The sequence below is a fragment of the Macrobrachium nipponense genome, chromosome 9, assembly GCF_015104395.2.
Source record: "Macrobrachium nipponense isolate FS-2020 chromosome 9, ASM1510439v2, whole genome shotgun sequence".
Classification (NCBI taxonomy): Eukaryota; Metazoa; Arthropoda; class Malacostraca; order Decapoda; family Palaemonidae; genus Macrobrachium; species Macrobrachium nipponense.
Window position 1 is genome coordinate 22,682,873 of NC_061110.1, and position 21,890 is coordinate 22,704,762.

At 45.0% G+C, this 21,890-nt stretch overlaps 1 protein-coding gene and 1 pseudogene across 1 annotated transcript in view; one reads left to right on the forward strand and one right to left on the reverse strand.

Annotated features, from left to right (window-relative positions):
- Positions 1 to 21,890, forward strand: part of LOC135218345 (ADP-ribosylation factor-like protein 2) — a 173,034-nt gene that overhangs the window by 98,956 nt on the left and 52,188 nt on the right. The window lies entirely within an intron of this gene.
- The window catches only part of LOC135218581 (isobutyryl-CoA dehydrogenase, mitochondrial-like), a 98,749-nt pseudogene that overhangs the window by 60,665 nt on the left and 16,194 nt on the right, over positions 1 to 21,890 (reverse strand).

Sequence of the window (21,890 nt, forward strand, 5' to 3'; positions counted from 1 at the left end):
AAACGGGAATGGTCGGGATTCCGCCACCCAGCGGCGGGAATGGTAGATCACCTGACCTACCTGTAGCGTGTGCCGCGAGTTTTGAATTCTGTCGGGACGACGGAGTCTATAGCTAAGTATATATCTGCCGGGTAAGTTGCATGTATAAAAACTAATTTCTAGAGTAGTTGTAAGAAGTGCTAAATGATCCTCAAGGATCCCAGCAGTTGGTCTAAACGTTTAATTCATGTATATCACTGCTATACTGTTGCGGCACTACTGCTACAGTAGTATTACTACGCTAGCACTGATACCTCACCCACATCTATGTATCATTCCGCCATTCATAAAGTCTTTGGGTTTCAGAGCCGATGGAATTTCTGTCTGGTGGATGGGCGGGGCAACGTTTAGTCAAAAGGTGTTGTTTACCTTGCTTACGTAATGAATGTTTTTCGACTCTTGGCTCGTAATCATTGGCCATGGCGTCGGCTAGATCATTTTTACTCTATAAAAATTAAAACTATCGGGTTTAGGTTATTGATAATGCTGATAAAATTTGTGTGTGGTTGTAAAATATACATATGTCAACTTTCAGCTACATCCGATGCTTTGACAAGGAGCAAAGTCCAAAAAACCGTGTTACAGAGACCCTGAATCTCATAGTAGTATGTTTTTCTCTATACATCTACATCTTCAGATTCTAGCTCCATTACCAATAACACTGCACTGCAGAGGCTAAGAGATCTTTTTAGTTCATTATCCATTTCTTATTTAGATTTCCAGAGATACATACTTAAAATACATTCACCTCCTTGTTTAGGATACAGTCAGCTGTAATAACTGTATTGTATATTGTATTGCGTTAGTTTCATTATGACCACTGTAAAATTTATACAAAAGCCTGTAAGTATTATACTGAATAATTTCCAACAGAACACTCCTGGCTAGCCCAAATGAAGCATTATTTGCATGACTTACTTGTGAATACTTATGTAAGCAGTGGTGGAGGTACAACCTTGTGCTAAAGCTTCAAAGATAATAGAAGCATCTAAACGACTGAGACCAGTACCCACCATAATCCTCTCTAGCATATATGGCACCAAATCCCAATGCTGCTGCAGCTTGCATGGTCTTAACAGGAAAAATTTCCTGAAAGCACATAAATAGACAAATAATATACAATACTTTTTTCCAATTCAATAATCTTTTATAGCACAATTAGCACAAAAAATTAGTCCAAGAAGCAATGCACAACTGTACTTTGGAATCTAACACTTACCTGTTATTGAAACATTTTATTGAGCTGTAACAAATTCTTTCTACTTCTCTGATCAAGCGTAAATAGGTTGGTTATCAAACTTTTTCTTGTGCACCTAGGCCATCTGGCAAACAATTTTCACTGCATTTATTGGAATATTTTACCTGCATTTGATGGCTAGTTTACCTGTAGTGCCACATTTCACTGCTTTATGTCATGTGGGAGCCATATAACTACTAATTACAAACCATGGTTGCTCCAGTCACTGTACCACAGTTTTTCATGGTCTTGAGTTCCCTTGCTTGACAGTAAGTACTTTGCTTGTTAAGTAATTATGTTAGTGATTTACCCAATTAGTTATTTAATTCTTCACCAATTAATCTATCAATTTTTGTTTCATTCATAACCCATTACTTTTATATACCTTATTCATGCATCTGCAACAATCAGACTAAAAAACAAAATTATTGGTTTTAAAAAGTAAGTTATCACATATTATATGCACACATATATATACACTCTACATATGTAGTTTTCCAAGTTTTCCAGTGACTAACTTTCTCCCTTCTTGTGTGTTTCTTGGCATTTTAACATCTTCCAGCTTCTTCTCAGAATTTAGTTATGGATTACTGTCTTATCTCCATTTATTTTCCATCTCATTCCAAACTCCATCATTTTTGGTTAACACAATGATTTTAAGAAACACTGGACTTTCAATGAAGATTTTTTCATCAGTAAGATTTTTGGAAGATGGTTGACAAAGTATTAGAAGGAGCTTTGTGGCTGTCATCTACACAAAATAATAATACACCTAACCACCACCACCCAACACTAAAGAACTGGTGGGTACTCCAAGTACTTGTACATAGCACACCCAGGCTCACCTAGGACTCAACACCCTATGTCAAGGCGAAGAGACAGAAGGAAGGAAGAGATGCTGCCTTCGCTTCCCCCCCTCAACCCTATGGCAGCCATGGACAAAGGTCCTAGGGTACTGCAGTTCTCACAGACCGTCTCTACGTCTCATAAATGATGCATCGCGAACGCTAACTTGCATTTCCTGTATGTTGTTTGTAGAATAGAAGAGAGGGATAGATTATGCTTAAAGACTACTGAGGTAGCAACTGCCCTAACATCATGAGCTCTAACCTTCAGGACAGATAAGACGTCCTCTCCAATATGGAAGTGGGCCTCTAAAATGAGATCCCTTGAAAAAATGAGGTGGCATTCTTGACAAAGGTCTAGAAGGGTTTTTTCACAGACACCAAGGTTACTTGCCCAGTTCTCTGATTTTCTCAGTCCTTTGGATATAGTATCTAATAGCTCTCACAGGGCAAGAGCTCTCTTCTCTTCTTCTGCTCCTAAAATATCCATTAACTTTAGATGGTAAAAGAATGAGGCCAGGGTTGCGACAGATTATCATTCTTTGCAAGAAAGCCCAGGGTAAGGAAATGAACTGAGTTCTGGGAGAACCCAATCCTTTTTATCAATTGCCTGAAGCTCACTAACTTTCCTAGAAGTAGCTAGAGCCACAAGAAAAATTGTCTTTCTGGTAAGATCCCTCAGCGAGGAAGATCGAAGTGGCTCAGAACATGGACTCCAGAGCCATTTTAGGACCACGTCCAGATTCCAAGAAAACATCTCTTGGCAGTGTCGAACCAGCTAATGAGGTCCAAGAGATCCTGATTTGAAGAGATGCCTACATCTCTGTGTCGAAAAACGGAGCTCAGCATCGACCTATACCCTCTTATGGTCAAGGAAGACAGGCCTCTGGAGTATCTCAAGTAGAGTTGTCTGAGAAGATGAAATATTATGTTTTCTACACCACTGTCTAAAAACTGTCCACTTCACCTGGTAGACTGTTAGATGATTGTCTCCTAAATTTAGCAATAGCTTCTACCATAGACCTTGAAAACCCCTATGCTCTTATGAGCTTGCTAACAGTTGAAATCCTGTCAAGGCCAGAGTGGCAATATAGGCAGTCCCCAGTTATCGGTGATCTAGTTTTATCAGCAATTTATGGCGCCATAACGGGCTGAGTCCTGTTTATTGGTCCCTTTAGAGTTATGGCGCCATAATGGCACTTATGGCGCCAATAACCAGTTATCAGCCCATTAAGGCAAAATAACTTGCAGTTTCGGTTAATGCCGGTTTTCACTTATTGGCAACCCACCCAGGAACGGAACCCCTGCCATTAATCAGGGACTGCCTGTACTTTGATGAAACCTGAAATGGGGCTGTCTGAGCAGACTTGGAATCAAAGGAAGGAGCCTTGGGAAGTCTACAAGGAGTCTGAGAAGTACTAGAGACCACTCCTTCCGAGGCCAAAACGTAGCTATGTATTAGGGTCATCTTGATATTTGGTGAGACTGAATTTTATATATGAAACTTAACAAATAATTATGTAGCTATAGGTAAGACTCATACGGCAGCTCAAATTCAAAATTTTGCGAGAAGAGACTTCCTCCAAGAGGGCTGAATACCTCTCTAATCCTACAGAGTAGGCCGTCAATGTGACAGGAGTGTTGACCAAGGGAGGCCGCTCCTTGAAGGAGATAGAGTACCCTCCTTCAAAACTTTCAATACCCATTGTTATGCCCCTTGCAAACTCCATTTCTCCCAGAAGACCTGGAGCCTGACAACCACAGGGGTATGAAAGACTGAATCCTCACTTACAAGGGGAAGGCTTTAAGGAGGATTTCTTGATAGCCCGTGAGGTGAAACGAACCGTTGCTCGAGGTCTTGATTGTGATCTCTGCCTGCTGCCGTAAAAGGGCTGCGGCTGAAGAGGTGATGTTGACTTGGTGCTGAAGGTGGCGCAACACAATCTCATTAACTGTGGTATGCAGAAACAGGTAGTGTCTGTCAAGAGGTGAAGAGATGAGCTGACTTCTGCAATGTGGTAACATCCCTGGAGGTAAAAGAAACCCAGAACCCCCCTCTTTTAAAGAATGCCTATGGCATAGAAGAAGACCAACTCCTGTGAGCCATTCCTAATGGGTTTATCAGCACAGGAGAGTACAGTAATCCCTCGCCACTTCACAGTTCAAGTTTTGCGGCATCCGTGGATTGCTGATTTTTCAAAAATATTAATTGAAAAATAAAAATTCAAAAATACCGCCATATCGGCAGCCATATTGCGGAAACCAGCATTGTTTCATCGTGATGCGCGAGAGAAACGGTTTCCCAGGATACCAGACAAAGAGAGAAGCTCTCTCAGAGGCTTTGTACATACCCATGGGCACTCAGACAAGGCACGTGATTGGTTCCCGGTGTGAGATCGACGAATGAAAGCACGAGTGGATGTATCCCGTGAACTGATTGGCTGCACATTATCGCATCCTCTCCCAGCTTCTTCCCTTGTTGCATCTTGCCACTCTCGTTCATGCTGTCAACTGTCTCTCGTTATCTTACTGTTGTGTTCGAAATTAACTTTTCGTTAGGCTCTTACAATGCCTCCTAAGCGCCGTGCCCCTGCGAAAGATTCATCTAGTGAGCCCAAGAGGAAGAAGAAGATGATGACTATCAGTGAAAAGGTCAAACTTTTAGATATGTGAAAACAGGGCAGAAGTTATGCCGCGGTGGCACGTCATTATGGAGTGAATGAATTGCTACATAAAAAAAGACGAAGCTAAACATCCGCAAAACTGTTGTAATAAGCTTCAATAAAGAAGCAAAACGTGTGGTAACTCCGCGTAATAAGATAATTGTGAAAATGGAAGTGCATTAGCCTTGTGGGTTGCTGTTTGCAGGAAAAAAAAACATAAGTTTGGACACTAATATGATCAAGACAAAGGCCAAATCTCTCTATGATCAAACCTTGCCCGATGACGACAACAAAGGAGATGCTGAAGAAGCCGCCGAAGATGATCCTGACGAACCTCAAGCCAGTACTAGCTCTGCCACGAGTGATTTGCCTCCTTGAGGACAAGGCTTTACAGCCAGCAAAGGCTGGTTCGATAAATTTCAAAAGAGATACGGCCTCAAAAGCATGCCTTTGTATGGTGAGGCTGCCTCTGCCGACACCAACACTGCTCGTTGTTACGTGGAGGATGGGTTTCCTAAGCTCATCAGTGATGGCGGCTACCTCCCTGAGCAAGTTTTTAACATGGACGAGACAGGCCTCTTTTGGAAGAGGATGCCTTCTCGTACATTCCTCTTCAAAGATGAAGTGAAGAGGCCAGGCTTCAAGGCCCACAAGGACCATGTCACTCATCATGTGTGGCAATGCTGCAGGCTTTATGCTTAAGCCAGGCCTTATTTTTACTAAGGCCAAAAATCCACGGGCCTTAAAAAACAAAAATAAGGCTCTGCTCCCCGTGTATTGGATGCATAACTCTAAGGCCTGGATAACGAGAGCCCTGACCCTCGAATGGTTCCTCCATTGCTTCATTCCCCAGGTGAAGCTGTATCTGGCTCAGAAGGGCCTCCCTTTTAAGGTCTTTCTCTTGATGGACTGTGCAGGAGGCCATGCAACAGACCTACGATATGATGGGGTTCAGATCGAGTTTCTGCCCCCTAACACCACATCTCTAATTCAGTCGATGGATCAAGGTGTCATTCGTGCCTTTAAGGCACTCTATACTCGTTCCACGATGGAGGGCCTCATCGTGGCAGTCGACGACGACGAAGAATGCTTCACCTTGAAAAAGTACTGGCGTAACTACGACATTGCGTCATGCTTGACTAATATCCAGCAAGCATTGAAGGATGTGAAAACTGAGGCCATAAATTCTTGCTAGAAGAAATTATGGCCTAATGTGGTGCATGACTATGCAGGCTTCACTCCTGACGAAGTTCATCACTTGGCGGTGGAGAAGGCAGTGAGGCTGGCTCACTTCATCAGGGATGAAGGATTTGCCATCATGAAGGACGAAGACATCAACGGCCTTATCGATGCCCACTCGGACCCACTGACAGATGAAGACCTTGAGATGATGAAGTCTGCAAGTGAAGAAGAGAGCGAAGAAGAGCAAGACGAAGAAATTGAAGAGTGTGGCCTTACCTTGGAGAACCAGCAACAATTGTGCAACATGACAAGGGCAATGCAACGATTTACACAAGACATTGACGATAATATGGTTCGAGCTGTCGAGTTTAGCAACTGTGTTGATGGGGTTATGTCCTTGTACAAGGGCATTTTGCAGCAAAAGAAAAAACGACGACAGCAACTACCCTCACTATGTTCTTCTCCAAGGTAAAAACGCCAGCTACACCATCAGCGCCTCCAGCAGAAGAGCCTCCGAGTGAACCTGAGGCCTCTATGAGTGGAGTGGGAGCCTCTTCTCAGCCACCACCAGCCTCTTCGCCTCTCTCAGAAGCAAATGTTGACGATCCAGCACCGATATATGACGATAAGGTGCTTCCCGAACTGATTTAAAGGCCTCATTATACCTTCATCACATTCATCGAACTCCACAGGTCTGTCATCGTCGTCATGGTCATAGTTGTCGTCATTGTTATCATTGTCGCCGTCATTACTGGAGTCAAGTCTCAAGATACTACTGTCATTGGTGAGTGTAGAACACCATAATATGTATCGTATGAAAGAGAGCTAGTGAATGTATAATATTAAGGTTTTATAATTAAATAGATTTAAGTAAAATATATGAGTGAGTGAATGTATGATATTAAGTTTTCATAATTAAATAGATTTAAGTAAAAATGATATTGTTATGATACAATAAAGTTTGTTCATACTTACCTGGCAGATATATATATAGCTGTATTTTCTGAAGTCAGACAGAATTTAAAAAACTCCGACACACGCAGTGGTCGGCCAGGTGGTTAGTACCCATTCGCGCCGTGGGAGGCGGGTATCAGGAACCATTCCCATTTTCTATTCATATTTCTTTTTATTTCCACTGTCCCTGAGGGGAGCTGGGTGGGTACTTGATTATATATATCTGCCAGGTAAGTATGAACAAACTTTATTGTATCATAACAATATCATTTTGTTCATGAAACTTACCTGTCAGATATATATATAGCTGAATCCCACCGTTGGAGGTGGGAAGGGACAGAATAGAAGGATTTTGGGAAACAAATCCATGCAGATGATTTACATCTTGGTTCCACCTGTTAGCATAGCTGACTTCGTGATTACTGTCACCCAAGTCTGCTTCTGCTTTACTAGAGTTGCCAGCGGTAGAGACCTATAAAGCTGGTGCACTCCAGATCTGTCAACGGGGGCGTGACCACAATGTGACTAGACCTTATTAACCATACCATGAGGCTAAGAAGTAAAACATATATATATATATAATATATATATCACCACCTGACCAACCTAGCCAAAGTTAAGGTGTGTTAACTAAGGCTTAAGAGTTAAGAAGTCGCCGTTGTCGGCGACTCAACAATAAATTAAGAGCTCTTCCTACCCATTTTCTACAGGATAGGATGAGTGGTACTTCTTGCCCCCAAGATTGTGTCTGCAGACACGTATGGCCCTAGCGAGCAGCAGATCTCATATGCCATCTTCACATCTCGCAAGGAGTGTGAAGTGAACACAGAGTTGCTTCGCTAAAACATGGTACTCAGGATGTTGCTGGAGTGCCATGCTCTGTTGAATGCTTCCGACCGGCCGCGCCCTCACCTCGTGAGCATTCAGATAAAAAGAGTTTCAAATCTTTGTGCAAACACAATGAAGGAGCATTTTTTGAAAGAACTCCTTAACACTAAAGCCAGGGTGTTCTTCGATATGGGCAAGTCTGGTCTTTTTCGGAACACTGCAGATTGCCCGAATGACTTCGACTTTCTTGAGTTTTATGTAGATAAAACTTGAGAGACCCGACAGGGCACAGGACTCTCTCTGGCTCCTGCCCACTAATTCTGCCATCCTTGCTTCCAAGCTCCTGGCCCAGGACAAAACGGGTTTCCATTCTTAGGCCACACGGAAGGCTTAGAGAGCACACCGCCTTGTGTTCTCTAAAGCCAAAACTTGTGACGATGGCTTAAAATCTCACTAACCTTCTTTGTCGTATCTAGGGTGGTTAGAAGAAGGCCTTCCTGATCACATGCAAGAAGTTAACAGGTAGGAGAGGTTCGAATGCTTTGACATCAAGAACTTCAGACTACGTCTAAGTTCCATATTGAAAGCTTCGATCTGGACATGCACAGTCAGTCCGTCTGTACTAAAGTCAGGTGACCGACCAGTTGACCAGTCAGACGAATCAAGGACAGCAAGGCTGTACCCTGAAGACCATAAGGCACTATTCTTCGCTGAAGGATGAGTGTCCTGGACTGCCTGGGCGATTCAATTTAAGCAAACCTTTGGGGGGTGTATCAACGCAACCAACATCGTCAGCGAATCAACTCCTGAGCAACTCCTGACTCGAGCTTCTGGTGCCAGGAGAAAGGAGCGAGGAGCAAAAAGGCGATTCAGTCCCGAAGGAAGAATGCCTGACAGTCCAACCTGGTCTGTTACACGATCATCGGGGGTGTATAAACGCAACCGACTTCGTCAACAAGAAACTCAGGGCTACTATATGTCGCCTGATCTCGCACGAGTGTCTGACTCCGAGAAAACAGGTGAGACAAAAAGTAGATGGTAAGCAAGTTTTGAGATTCCACAGAACTCAAAGATCGTGAAGGGCTTTGTTGTTTGACAGATGCAAATCTCTGAGCCCAAAGGCCATCAACAACATATTTGCGTATTCTTTAATAGTTGTGACTGCCAGCTTATCCCATTCTTCAGACGGAAATGGAAGACGGTAATCTTATTCCTGTCAACATCTCGATAGTCTGAACGTAGTCAGACTCAGAGAGGAGAGGTTATAGGTACCTTTCGAGTTAGAGTAGACTGACTCTCTCGGAAAAGGTCCTTGGAAAGTGAACTAGGAAGGATGTGACCTCTGTGAATCTAGGATCCTGAAGGCCAACATGGGGCGATCAGCGTCATTGTCGCTCCCTGTGACATCATAAATCCTCTTATTACATTTCCTAAAGCAATTGAAAAAGGGGAAAAGAGACTAAACATCCATCCCGTTTAATATCATAGGATGGCGTTTAATGGTACCGATCCCGGATCGAGAATAAGGGAGCAGAGAAGAAGAAGCTTCGTCCTCACATATCGAAGAGAAGAATGAAAGGGCGTCCCTAAACTCTCCACTTACTTCTAAAGAAAGATTCCACTCGGAAGTTAATAGTTGCTGCCGTCAATCGAGACGATTCGTACGGACTTTTGCAATCCTGTAACGAACCTCTAGAGGATCGTTACATTCTACGCCTGTTGTTATAACTAGGTGGCTCTTTCTTGTTAACTCGAACCTGGGAACGTGAGAGGGCCCCGGGAGAGAGAAGATCTTCTTAAGATATGAGAGAGCTGTGGAATAATCACAGTTGATCTGGACCACTGGTTCCAAAAACTCGTTTCGAGGACTGGAGGGACGACAGCGAATTGCTTTTACTTCTTTCAGATTAAGATCCAGGACATCTGAAACCCATATCCAGATGTCCCGGCAACTTCTTCTATCACCTCAGGTGATAGACGCACCTGAGAGATGTTCAGAATCAATATTCCTAGATTCTTGAATAATATTTCAGTTTCCCGGTAGGAAAAAACTCGTGAAGGTCTGAATTGCAGTCTATTCGGGGAAACAAACTTCTTCAGGAAGGAAATGGTCCCCAGCAAGCTCATCCATTCCTCCCCGAGTATGCTTACTTCCCTAATAAGGCTGCGCTTTGCCTAAGCATGGAGAGCATATAAAATGTTGCGGTAGACTCGTAGTTCTATACTGTGCGGTAACGAGCACCGAAAGGATTAAGAGATAAGCTCTGTTGAACATAGTAAGCAAAACGAATGCAACATTTATTCATTCACGTATAAGAAATCCCCTCAATCTTAGGCTAAAGTCCGTGATTGTAGGACAGATACAGTTAGTCAGTCAATCCGCAGGAGAGACGTAACAGCCAGCACAGAGATACGGTTAGTCAGTCAATCCCGCAGGAGAGAGAGACGTAACCTACCGCGCATGACAGCGCACGATCTGTTACTGGCTCGGTTGGACTGGAAAGGACAGCACAGCAGCAGCCAGCAGCTTACGAACGTCGTCTCTTAACTTTATGTCTGGGTTGCCAGCTACCCTATTCTACGAAGAAAATAGTCCGTTATTTTTTGAGCAGAAAGAGACTCTCAAGCTGGTATATTAAGCGAAACAGAAAACGCTAAATATATAGATGCGTTTGTGTCGTCAGAAACACTACCATACAACGGTAAAAGATAAATCAGAAACTCCTGGAAGGCTGCAGGGAGTAACGATAAATGTCCTTAAAATAATAGACAACAGACCTCTCGGTTGCCATCCGAAGAGGTAACTACAGCAAGCGTATATGACTTGAAACCAACCAGTAGTAAAAATAACGCAAGGCAAAATATGATATTATATCACAAAAAAAAGTTTGTTCTACTTACCTGGCAGACATATATATAGCTGAATTCGGAAATACAGCTACATACATATCTGACAGGCAAGTTTCATGAACAAAAACTTAGAGAATCGAAGCAGACAGCTCAAGCTTCTTATGTTATTGGACATAAGAGTTCATTGACGTAGCTACAAGTCTATTTCTTGTACGAGTCTGCGAATGACGAATGAGAGCTCTTCCGAATCATGTCAATAAGAGCTTATTCGCTTACGCAATATCAAGTTAATGAGATGTTTGTCAATGAGAACTAACCCATTTACGGGACAAAGAGATATTTTTGTCAATGAGGGGATACCCACTTACTTGACAAAACGATAGTATATTGTCAATGGGGAAAGTCACTGAATTGACAAAAACGTAATCCAGGAAGTCGAGCATTTTATTTTTCCGATTCCCGTCTCAAACGAGGAAGGGCAAGAATCCTGTTAAGAGACTGGGCTTACGGCAGGTAGAACGACGATGTTCAATTCGGCAGCGTAGTCCCGACTAGAAAACTAACAAAATCTATCATCTGAAAAACCCTTTCAGATGGGCTAAAAAGCTTGCAAAAATTTATCCTGGGGAAGAGGAAGAAACTCTCCAACCAGCTTCCTATCCCCGTATCACAACTAATGCCTGCTAAAGCTTAAAAATGATATTGTCATGTTGACAATAAAGTTTATACATACTTACCTGACAGATATATACTTAGCTATAGACTCCGTCGTCTCCGGACAGAATTTCAAATTCGCGGCACACGCTACCGGTAGGTCAGGTGATCTACCGCCCTGCCCTAGGTGGCAGGACATAGGAACCATTCCCGTTTTCTAATCAGAATTCTTCTCTTCCACCTGTCTCCTGCGGGAGGCTGGGTGGCCATTAATCGTATATATCTGTCAGGTAAGTATGTATAAAACTTTATTGTAACATGACAATATCATTTTTATACATCAACTTCCCTGCCAGATATTATACTTAGCTGATTAGCACCCATTGGTGGTGGGTAGAGACAGCTAACTACTGAAATAGACAGGTAAACAAACATATGTAGAGGTATTAATAAACTTGGTTCCTACCTTATTAGGCTGAAGACTTCGCGGCTACTGCCTTGGAGTCTGCTTTAGCCTCAAGAGCCTCAGCGAGATATTGATCTATGGCTAAGAGTTCTTGTGGGTCTGCCTAATGGGGTCTTATCCACTACTCGGCAAAGCCTAAAAGGCCTTTTGTCATTGGGTGCTATTCCACTAACATGACCTTGTTCAAGGAGCACAACACCGATCCCGATCACCTGATCCTAACATCCATGTTAGTTCTAAGATTGCAAGGAGTTATCCCGAACTCCTTACAACAACCAAAAAACTCGAACATAATTACACTTTCATTTATACAAAATATACAAAAAAAAAAATTTTGTACTCCCCGACTAGCCATACATACCCTTGATCCCCTACCAGCAATGACACTATGCGCCCGTGCGACATCCGTGAGCTTGCTAATAGAAAACCAAGCACATATCTGACAAGAGGGTTTATGTACGATAAAACAAAATATTTTTAAGGATCAGTCTTTGCTCCAAGACCCAGCACTGTATCTGCTGATACAAGTGGACCTAGAGAGAAGCACTTCTCATAAGTCACTCTCACATCCTTCAGATAATGAGATGCAAACACTGAATTGCACCTCCAATACGTAGTCTCAATGATATTTTTAAGAGACATATTCTTTTGGAACGCCAAGGACGTTGCCTACTGCTCTCACCTCCATGGGTCTTAAAACCTTTAGAAAAGACCGAAGGAATTCCTCCGAGCAGTTCTTGTGTGGCGTCCGTAATGACGCTTCTCACAAAGAACGCCAAAGGCGTTTTTGGACATGAGTCTTTTGGGGTTCTTCACAGCACACCAAAGACCTTGTTGACAAGCTTCCCCACCTCTGTCTTCTTCCTCTCTAAATAAAATTTAAGAGCTCTCACTGGACAGAGAGACCTCTCTGTCTCTCTGCCTACGAGGTTAGATAGGCCTTTTAACTTCAAAGCTTCTGGGCCAGGTTTTGACGGGGTTTTCGTTCTTCGCCAGAAAAAAAAACATTGTCTGGAACGAGCAGATGGCAGCATCTCCTTTGACCCCACTGTGGAATCCAGAGCTGTGTTCAATTTTCGCTCGTCCTCTTTGGCTGTAGCGAGAGACAACAGGAATAAGCATTTCCTAGTGACGTCGCGGAAGGAAGCCAGATGTAAAGGCTCGAATTTATCCGAGGAAATGGAGGAATTTCAGGACCACGTCCAGATTCCAACTAGGTGTTCTAGGAGTTGCTGCTTTTGAAGTTTCAAAGGATCTAATTAAATCGTGTAGATCTTTGTTGTCTGCAATTTCTAGCCCTCGATTTCTAAATACTGAAGACAGCATGCTTCTGTATCCCTTTATAGTTGAGACAGATAGGTGTGATTCCTCTCTCAGAAAGAGGAGGAATCGGCAATATTAACTATAGAGGTACTGGAGGAGGACAGCTTCTGACTCTTACACCACCTCCTAAAGACTTCCCACTTCGATTGGTATACTCTTCTCGTCGAAGCTCTGCGGGCTCGAGCGATAGAGCCCGCAGCCCTTGCGAAGAAAAGCCCCTCGCTCTGACAAGTCTTTCGATAGTCGAAAGGCAGTCAGAGCGAGACCTGGGAGGTTGTGATGAAAACCTCTCGAAGTGGGGTTGTCTGAGTAGATCTGGTCTGTTTGGAAGAGATCTGGGGAAGTCCACTATCCACTCCAGTACCTCCGTGAACCATTCTTGGGTTGCTGGCCAAAAATGGGGCTATTAGTGTCAACTTCGTGCTCTTTGAAGCTACGAACTTCCTGAGCACTTCCCCAGGATCTTGAACGGGGGAAAGGCGTAGGCGTCCACACCCGACCAATCCAGGAGAAACGCATCTATTGCGAAGGCTCTCGGATCTTCCACTAGAGAGCAAAAGATCTCTACTCTTCTGGAGAGGAACGTCGCAAACAGGTCTATGTGAGGTCTCCCCCCCACAGGGACCAAAGACTTCGACACACTTCTTCGTGTAGAGTCCATTCTGTGGGAAGGACCTGATTCCTCCTGCTCAGTCTGTCCGCTCTCACATTCTTTATCCCTGTACAAATCTTGTGAGGAGATTATGCCTCTTTCTTTCTGTCCAGGTTAACAGGTGTTTTTGTTAATTGAAAGAGGGAGAAAGAGTGCGTGCCTCCTTGCTTGCGTATGTAAGCCAGAGCTGTGTGTTGTCCGAGTTTATCTGTATCACCCGCCTCTGACTATCTCTTTGAAGAACTTTAAGGCTGGTAAGTAGTATGGCCACTAGTTCCTTGCAATTGATGTGCCAGACACCTGTTCCTTTGTCCAGGTGCCTGACACCTCCCTTGCTTCCTAGCGTCGCTCCCCATCCCGACTCCGAAGCGTCGGAATATAACACTTGGTCTGGGTTCTGCAGGGCAAGCGATACGCCTTCGTTCTTTTGAAGAGGAAGGATCCACCACTTCAAGTGATCTTTTATCTCTTGTGGAAGCGCGAAGATGTCCGAGAGTTGTCCCGTCTTCCAACTCCACACCCCTTTCAGGAAAAAACTGAAGAGGGCGAAGGTGAAGCCTCCCCAGAGAGAAGAACTTTTCTAGTGAGGACAGGGTCCCTAAAAGGCTCAAGATAATCTCTCGCTGAACTGCTCTTTCTCTCTAAGAAGCTCGAGATTTCGACAAACCTCGAGTGATTCTTTCTCGCGAAGGAAATACTCGAAAACCCCGAGAATCCATCTGAATCCCAAGATAGACCAAGCTCTGGCTGGGGATCAGCTGCGACTTCTCGAGGTTCACGAGTAATCCCAGCGATTCTATCATGTTTCTTGTTACTGATAAGTCCTCCAAGCACTGAATCTCCGACTTGGGCCCTGATCAGCCAGTCGTCTAAGTAGAGGGAGATGTTTTATTCCCTCTAAGTGAAGCCATCTTGCCACATTCGCCATCAGGTTGGTGAATACCTGCGGAGCTGTAGACAGACCGAAGCACAGAGCCCTGAATTGAAAAATCTTGTCTCCTATTACAAACCGAAGATATTTCTTTGACAAATGGTGAATGGAAACGTGGAAATACGCATCTTGCAAGTCCAGAGAGACCATCCAATCTCCTGGACGAAGAGCCGACATTACTGAAGCGGACGTTTCCATACGGAACTTCTTTTTCTGAACAAAGCGATTCAGAGCGCTTACGTCCCAGTACTGGTCTCCACCACCCCCCCGATGCCTTTGGTACTAGAAAAAGGCGATTGTAAAATCGGGGAGTGTGATCCTGCACAAGTTCGATGGCCTCCTTTTCCCACATTTGTTCCACCATTTGAAGGAGAGTCTTTCTCATTACAGGGTCTCTGTACCTCGCTGACAGTTCCCGAGGCGTAGATGTTAGGGGAGGGCTGTCCTCGAAGGGGATTACGTATCCTTTCTTTAGGACCGAGACTGACCAAGGGTCGGCTCCCCTTTTTTCCCATACTCCTGCAAAGTTCAGGAGTCTGGCGCCCACTGGTGCTTGAAGGAGCAACAACGTCATTTAGTTTTCTTGAAAGGTCTAAAGGAAGACCTTCTCTCTTGTCAGAGCTCTTTCTTTCTGGCAGGGGGACGAGCCGCTGCACCTCCACGAAAGGGCTGCTGAGGAGGACAGAGTCCTTCTTAATCGTCGACACTACAGGGCGTCCTTTCTTGGACGTTTGTACTAGTAGGTCCTGTGTCGCCTTCTCAGTTAGCGAGCGAGATATATCCTTCACTAACTGAGCAGGAAACAGATGATCCGACAGAGGGGCGAACAATAAAGCAGTCCTCTGGCTCGGAGAAACCCCTTTTGATAATAGGGATCCATATACTGATCTCTTCTTCAGAAGACCAGCACCAAAAAGGGAAGCCACTTCTCCCGAAAACCGTCCTGTACTGCCCTTGTCCATGCAAGACAGGACGCTATGGAGAATCTCTGGGTTTTTAAGAAACTCCGATCTTTAGATTTGTTGGCCAGAACTCCGAGTGACCAATCCAGAAAGTTGAACACCTCTAAAGTGACAAAAAGTCCCTTTAGAAAGTGGTTCAACTCCGAAGTGCTCCACGTCGATCTGACCGATCCTAAAGAGTGACGTCTAGAGGCCTCCACTAAATTGGAAAAGTCCGCATCTGCCGAGGCAGGAAGATAAAGACCCATAGTCTCTCCTGTCCCATACCAAATACCTCTCTTTCCATGGAGTTTGGAAGGAGGCATGCAGAATACCGCTCTTTCCCAACTCTTTCTTCTTGTCCATCCAAGAATCTAAAGATGGAGGGCCTTCTTCATAGAAATGCAGGCTTCTTTATTTTCAGAAAGGCCGAAGATTTTGTCGTAGTCGAGCTCGAAAAAGATGAGAACGAGGAGAAGGAGGAGCCGCCGGACTAAGAGAGTCTCCAAACCAAACTCTTTGTAGCAACAATGAGGCTAAGACCCTTATAATTCGAGAGTCCCTCATTTGCAGGAGGTTCGTCATCAGACAAATCGACCAAACCTCGATCAGACTTTGAGGGGGGAGAAAGCTCTCGTTTGGAGGGAGAGTCCTTCCAAGACCTCCTACGTATCTGAAGGAGAGGAGCTTCTATTTGGAGAAGAGTCATAAATTCCAGGAATGAGTCTCCGATTCTTGCCTCTTGCCTCCTGCCTCCGGACTCAGGACTCCGGACTCCGGACTCCGGACTCCGGACTCCGGACTCCGGACTCCGGACTCCGGACTCCGGACCGGCCGGAACCCGACTCCTGACTCCTAACTCCTGACTCCTGACTCCTGACTCCTGACTCCTGACTCCTGACTCCTGACTCCTGACTCCTGACTCCTGCCTCCTGCCTGGAAGAGCTCCACACTCCTGACTCTTGGCTCCTGCCTCCTTGGTGGGTGACTCCTCCCACCTCCTGGCTCCTTGGGCACTTCCTGCCCTTCCTGGGGGTGGGGTGGGGGGGGGACACTCCTCACTCCTGGCCGGTGCCAGACGTCTGATCGGTTCATCCACGTTCGTACAGGGGGAAAAAGCCTCAAACCTCGAGTAGGAGTATCTGATCCTGGTGGCAGATACCTCCATACGTCTGGAGGATCTTTTGATAGAGGGTAAGGGGAAGGTCTTTCCCTTCTAAGGAGGCTCCTTTGAAAAGGACCTCCTACAAAAGACGAAATCTGTTCTTGCATAGCCATCATGAACCTCTTCGTAACCTCCTCTTTATCCTCTTTGGGAGGAGGGGAAGGAGGAGGGGGAGGAGTCCATAGCTTCCACCTCCTGACTCTTCTCATCTGGTTGAAAGAATGGCTCTTCTTGCCTTCTTAACTCCCGAAGGAGACTCCTCAGGGAGTTTTCTGGGCTCGAGTCAATCGTCGAGCCTTCCAACTCCTCTTGAGTGGTTGAGAGCGATCTGAATCCCTCCAATCACGTCCTCGGAGATGAAGATCCCGACGACGAAAAACACTCACGCAGGACGCTTTTGCAATAGCGATCCTTGGCAGTCGTGGGGTGTCACAGAAACCGCCGAAGGGACACCTGATCGGTGGGGATTCTCCACAACCTCCTTTCGGTTTTCGACATTCCTTATCCTCTGGGCATGTGAGCTTGGAAGAGGTCTAGACCTAGGAGCGTTGCGGAGCCGACAGATGCCCCCTCCACTACACTGGGGACACTCATATCACTGTCCACTGAAAAATCACTAGCCTTACCTTGCAGGGCAGCCATTTTGTTTTCCATCAACTTGAAGGCTGCTTTTAGATCCGCAAGTTCTTTCGCTGAATCTACAGGTTCTGCAATAGGAGAAGGGGCTGCAATGGAAGGAGAAGTAGCAATACTTACCCTTGGGGAAGATCCCAAGCTAGGAATTAGTTCATTAGATCTTGAACTACTTAAACTTGCTATAAGAAGCCTTCCTCACTCTTTCTCTCTCTAACTTTTTTCAAAAATAATTAGTTAGATTCTTCCATTCATTCTCACTCAAATTCTCACATTCCTTGCAAGTATTAGTGAAAGAAACATTCATACTCCCTGCAACCCTTGCATACAGTGTGAGGGTCTACCGAAGCTTTCGGGCAAACCATCACCCTTACAGCCCTTACATTCACACAAACGTCTCACCACCATTCCGATTCCGAACATTTTTAAAGAAAAATCCAAAATCAAGTCCCACACAAAAAACAAACAGTCCACAATAAAAAGCGTTGATTTTTGGGCCAAATTCACCACCATTCCAGAGTCAGACATTTTAAAGAAAAATCCAAAAATCAAGTCCACAAAACAGTCCACAAAAGCGTATGCCAATCCAACAATCCAGATACGTCACCAAAAGTCGGTCAAGATCATCAATTGCCGGTGAAAAAAGAAAAACCAATCGAGAGGAACCAACAACAATGTTGATGGTCCGGGCGACAGAAGAATTCTGAATAGAAAACGGGAATGGTTCCTAGTCCTGCCACCCAGGGCAGGGCGGTAGATCACCTGACCTACCGGTAGCGTGTGCCGCGAAATTTGAAATTCTGTCGGAGACGACAGAGTCTATAGCTAAGTATATACGTATCTGGCAGGGAAGTTGAATGTATAAAATTTATTGGCAGTATGGCAAAGGAAATCCTGTCTTGCGCTTTCCTGAAGAGCGTCCTTTTGATGAGTGCCTTTGCAAGAATCCTACTGAACGTTGCCGAGAGTCCTGACGTGCAGGACGTCGAGCCTTTACATAACCCGTAACTGCCTTATCGCAAAGTCTTGACTGCGGTAGAGAAAACGAGATCTTCCCTTGAGCTTTCCTTAACTCCATCCACCTTTGCGAAAAGCAATATAATATTGACAGAGACCTCTTGAATTCACGAAACCCGAGGTCTTGCTGGGTTTCAAAGACGAAGTTGTCTGTTCACTTTAAGCTTCCTCCGAAGCACTGCTTACTTCACATTCTTGAGGCTCAAATCTTAAGAGCTTGTAGAGTTCAACCGAAACGTTCAGCCAGGAGACAAACCTGGCGTGCGCTGGGGCACGCTCGGCGTCCACTGGCGAGGACGCTCGGCGTCCTGGCGCGCGCTCGGCGTCCACTGGAGCGCTTGGCATGCACCCGCGCGCGCCTGGCGTCCATCCGAGCGTCAAAAGAAGCGTGCAGAAAAGCGTCACGCTCCTGACAGGCGTCAAAACAAGCTAGAGAAACTGCCTTGCTTTTTCATAATTTAGCGCGTGGAAAACAAAAACGTACACGTGATCAGGCGACGTCGCCTTTCTTACTTCTCCACTGAAACGCATAACGAGGAGAGAGGGACGTGAAGCGTCCTCTTCTATAAAGCTTCTATTTAGAGGGCGCGAGTCCTTCCGAGAGCTCCACCCCTCCCCTGCACTGGGAGGACGCCTCGGAGGACGAAGAGCAATCCTTCGAGATTCGTGCACCGTGCACGATCTTCCGCAGCCTGGGAAGCGTCAACAGGTCCTACCGAAGGGACGCCAGATCGATGCGGGTTCCAGTAACCCTCCTTCGGCTTCGACATTGCCCTCTTACCCTGGTCCATCCTGGGAGTCCGACAGAGGGTACAGTGCCTAGAGGCATTATGGGGCGGATCTGACGTTCCCTCCTGACGAGAGAGAGGACGTGAAGCTCCTCTTCTCTAAACAAAGCTTCTTGAGAGGGCCGCGAGTCCTTCCGAGAGCTCCAACCCTTGCGCGGGGAGGACGCCTTGGAGACGAGAAGCAATCCTTCAGGATTCGTGCACGTACACGCACTTTGGCAGCCTGGGGATTTTTCATCAGAAACTGCCGAAGGCACGCCAGATCGGTGGGGGTTCCTCGTAACCCTCCTTCTTCGGCTTTCGACATGCTCTCTCCCCGGGTCCTGAGAGTACAAGCAGAGGTCCCGGCCTAGAGGCGAATAAGGCCGATCTGACGCACCCTCCACTACACAAGGGGCACTGTCACTGCACTTAGCCACTTCACTATTACTCTCTAAAGCAAGCACTTTCGATTCTAAGTTACGAATCGAAAGAGTATAAGAGAAAGGGCAATAACCTCTACAGACACTGTTTTAGGGCCCGAAGGCAACATTACAGGGGTTAGGAGTAACAATAACAGAAGTAGCACTCTTCACAACAATGCAGAGAGCGATCACCTCTCGCAGACATATTCATAACCCGTAGGCCATACTATAGGGTTATGCAAAATAAAGTCTACAGGAAGGTTAGCAGGTTCACTACCATGACTTTTGTTTACTGATTAATTGCGTACATACGAATCTAACTTTTCCTTACGGAATTAGACATGTTTACTGATTAATTGCGTACATCGAATCATACGTCTTCCTTACGGAATTAGACAAGTCTCACACTCCTTACATGACAAATCTCAAGAAAGAAGCAAGACCCATACCCCTCGTGCATACCAAGTGCGGATCTACCGAAGCTTTCGGTAGCCACACCCATATCTTTGCAGACAACACCCTCTGAAACTAGCCTAACTAGATTCAGATATCTTATGCAAAAATGAATCAAATTCAAATCAATTTAAGATAGCGTAGCCTAGCCACAAAATCCAAGTAAATAATTAAAAGACAATTTGGATACTTAGCGGCAATGAAGTTTCCAAAATCCTAAGCCGGAGGTACTGAAAATGATATTGTTATGATACAATAAAGTTTCATACATACTTACCTGGCAGATATATACATAGCTATCGACTCCGTCGTCCCCGACAGAAATTCAAATTTTGCGGCACTCACTACAGGTAGGTCAGGTGATCTACCGCCCTGCTCTGGGTGGCAGGACTAGGAACCATTCCCGTTTTCTAATCAGATTCTCTCTTCCACCTGTCTCCTGCGGGGAGGCTGGGTGGGTCTTCAATCGTATATATCTGCCAGGTAAGTATGTATGAAACTTTATTGTATCATAACAATATCATTTTCATACATTCAACTTACCTGTCAGATATATACATAGCTGATTGACACCCTTTGGGTGGAGGGCAAGAGACAGCTAAACTTACTGACTAGACAGGTAAACAAACATATGTTGTAGGTATAAATAAACCTTGGTTCCTACCTTATTAGATGGGAAGACTTCGTGGCTACTGCCAGGAGTCTGCTTCACTCAAGGAGCCTTAGCGAGATAGTGATCTGTTGGCCAAGAGTTCTTGCTGGTCTGTCGATGGGGTCTTATCCACTTACTCGGCAGAGACCTAACTGGCATTTGTCAAGGGTGCTAATCCGCTTATATGACAACACGCCTTCTTTAAGAAGCACACAACCGATCCCGATCACCCGAACCTAACCCGTGTTAGTTCTACGATTGTTAAGAGTCATCCCCAAACTCGGTTAAAGCAAAACACCAAAAACAAAACTTTTCGAAAATCATACATACAAAATCAAACAAAAATTTTGTACCCCTCTAATAGTCAGCTGTCACTCTGCGATTTCCTAATGAAGAGAAGTGAAGGCCGCCAGTGCGACATCTGACACTCCCATGCACAGGAAACATAAGAACACATCTGACAAGAGGGTTACGTACACATATTTAAGGATCGGTGCTCTCTCCTTTACCCAGAACCGTCTGTGCTGACACAAACGGACCTAGAGAAAAACATTTCTCATTACGTTACTCGCACATCTTTTAAATAATGAGATGCAAATACTGAGTTGCATCTCCAATAGGTTGCGTCCAAAATATTTTTAAGTGACATATTTCTCTGGAACGCAATTGATGTTGCGATTGCCCTTACCTCATGAGCTCTTACTCTTAATAGATTAAAAGAGTCATCTGGGCAGTTCTTATGAGCCTCGGTAATTACACTTCTAACAAAGAAGAAGGCCAAAGCATTTTTAGACATAGGTCTCTTGGGGTCTTTCACCGAGCACCATAGACCATGTTGTGAGCCTCCCAACCGCTTCTTTCTGTCCAGATAGAATTTCAGTGCTCTAACTGGACAAGTGATCTTTCTATTTCTCTGCCTACTAGGCTAGTAAGTCCTTTACCTCGAAACTCCTAGGCCGGGGTAGATTCGAAGGGTTCTCGTTTTTGGCAAGAAAAAGTCTGGAATGAACAAATCGCAGAATCTTCTTTGAAGCCAACTCGTGACTCAAGGGCGTGCAACTCACTGACCCTTTTAGCCGTAGCCAGAGATAGTAGAAATATACACTTTCTAGTGATATCCCGGAATGAAGCCGTTATGAGGTGGTTCAAACTTTTCCGAGGACAGAAATTTCAGAACCACATCTAAATTCCAGCTTGGAATTCTAGGTTCTAC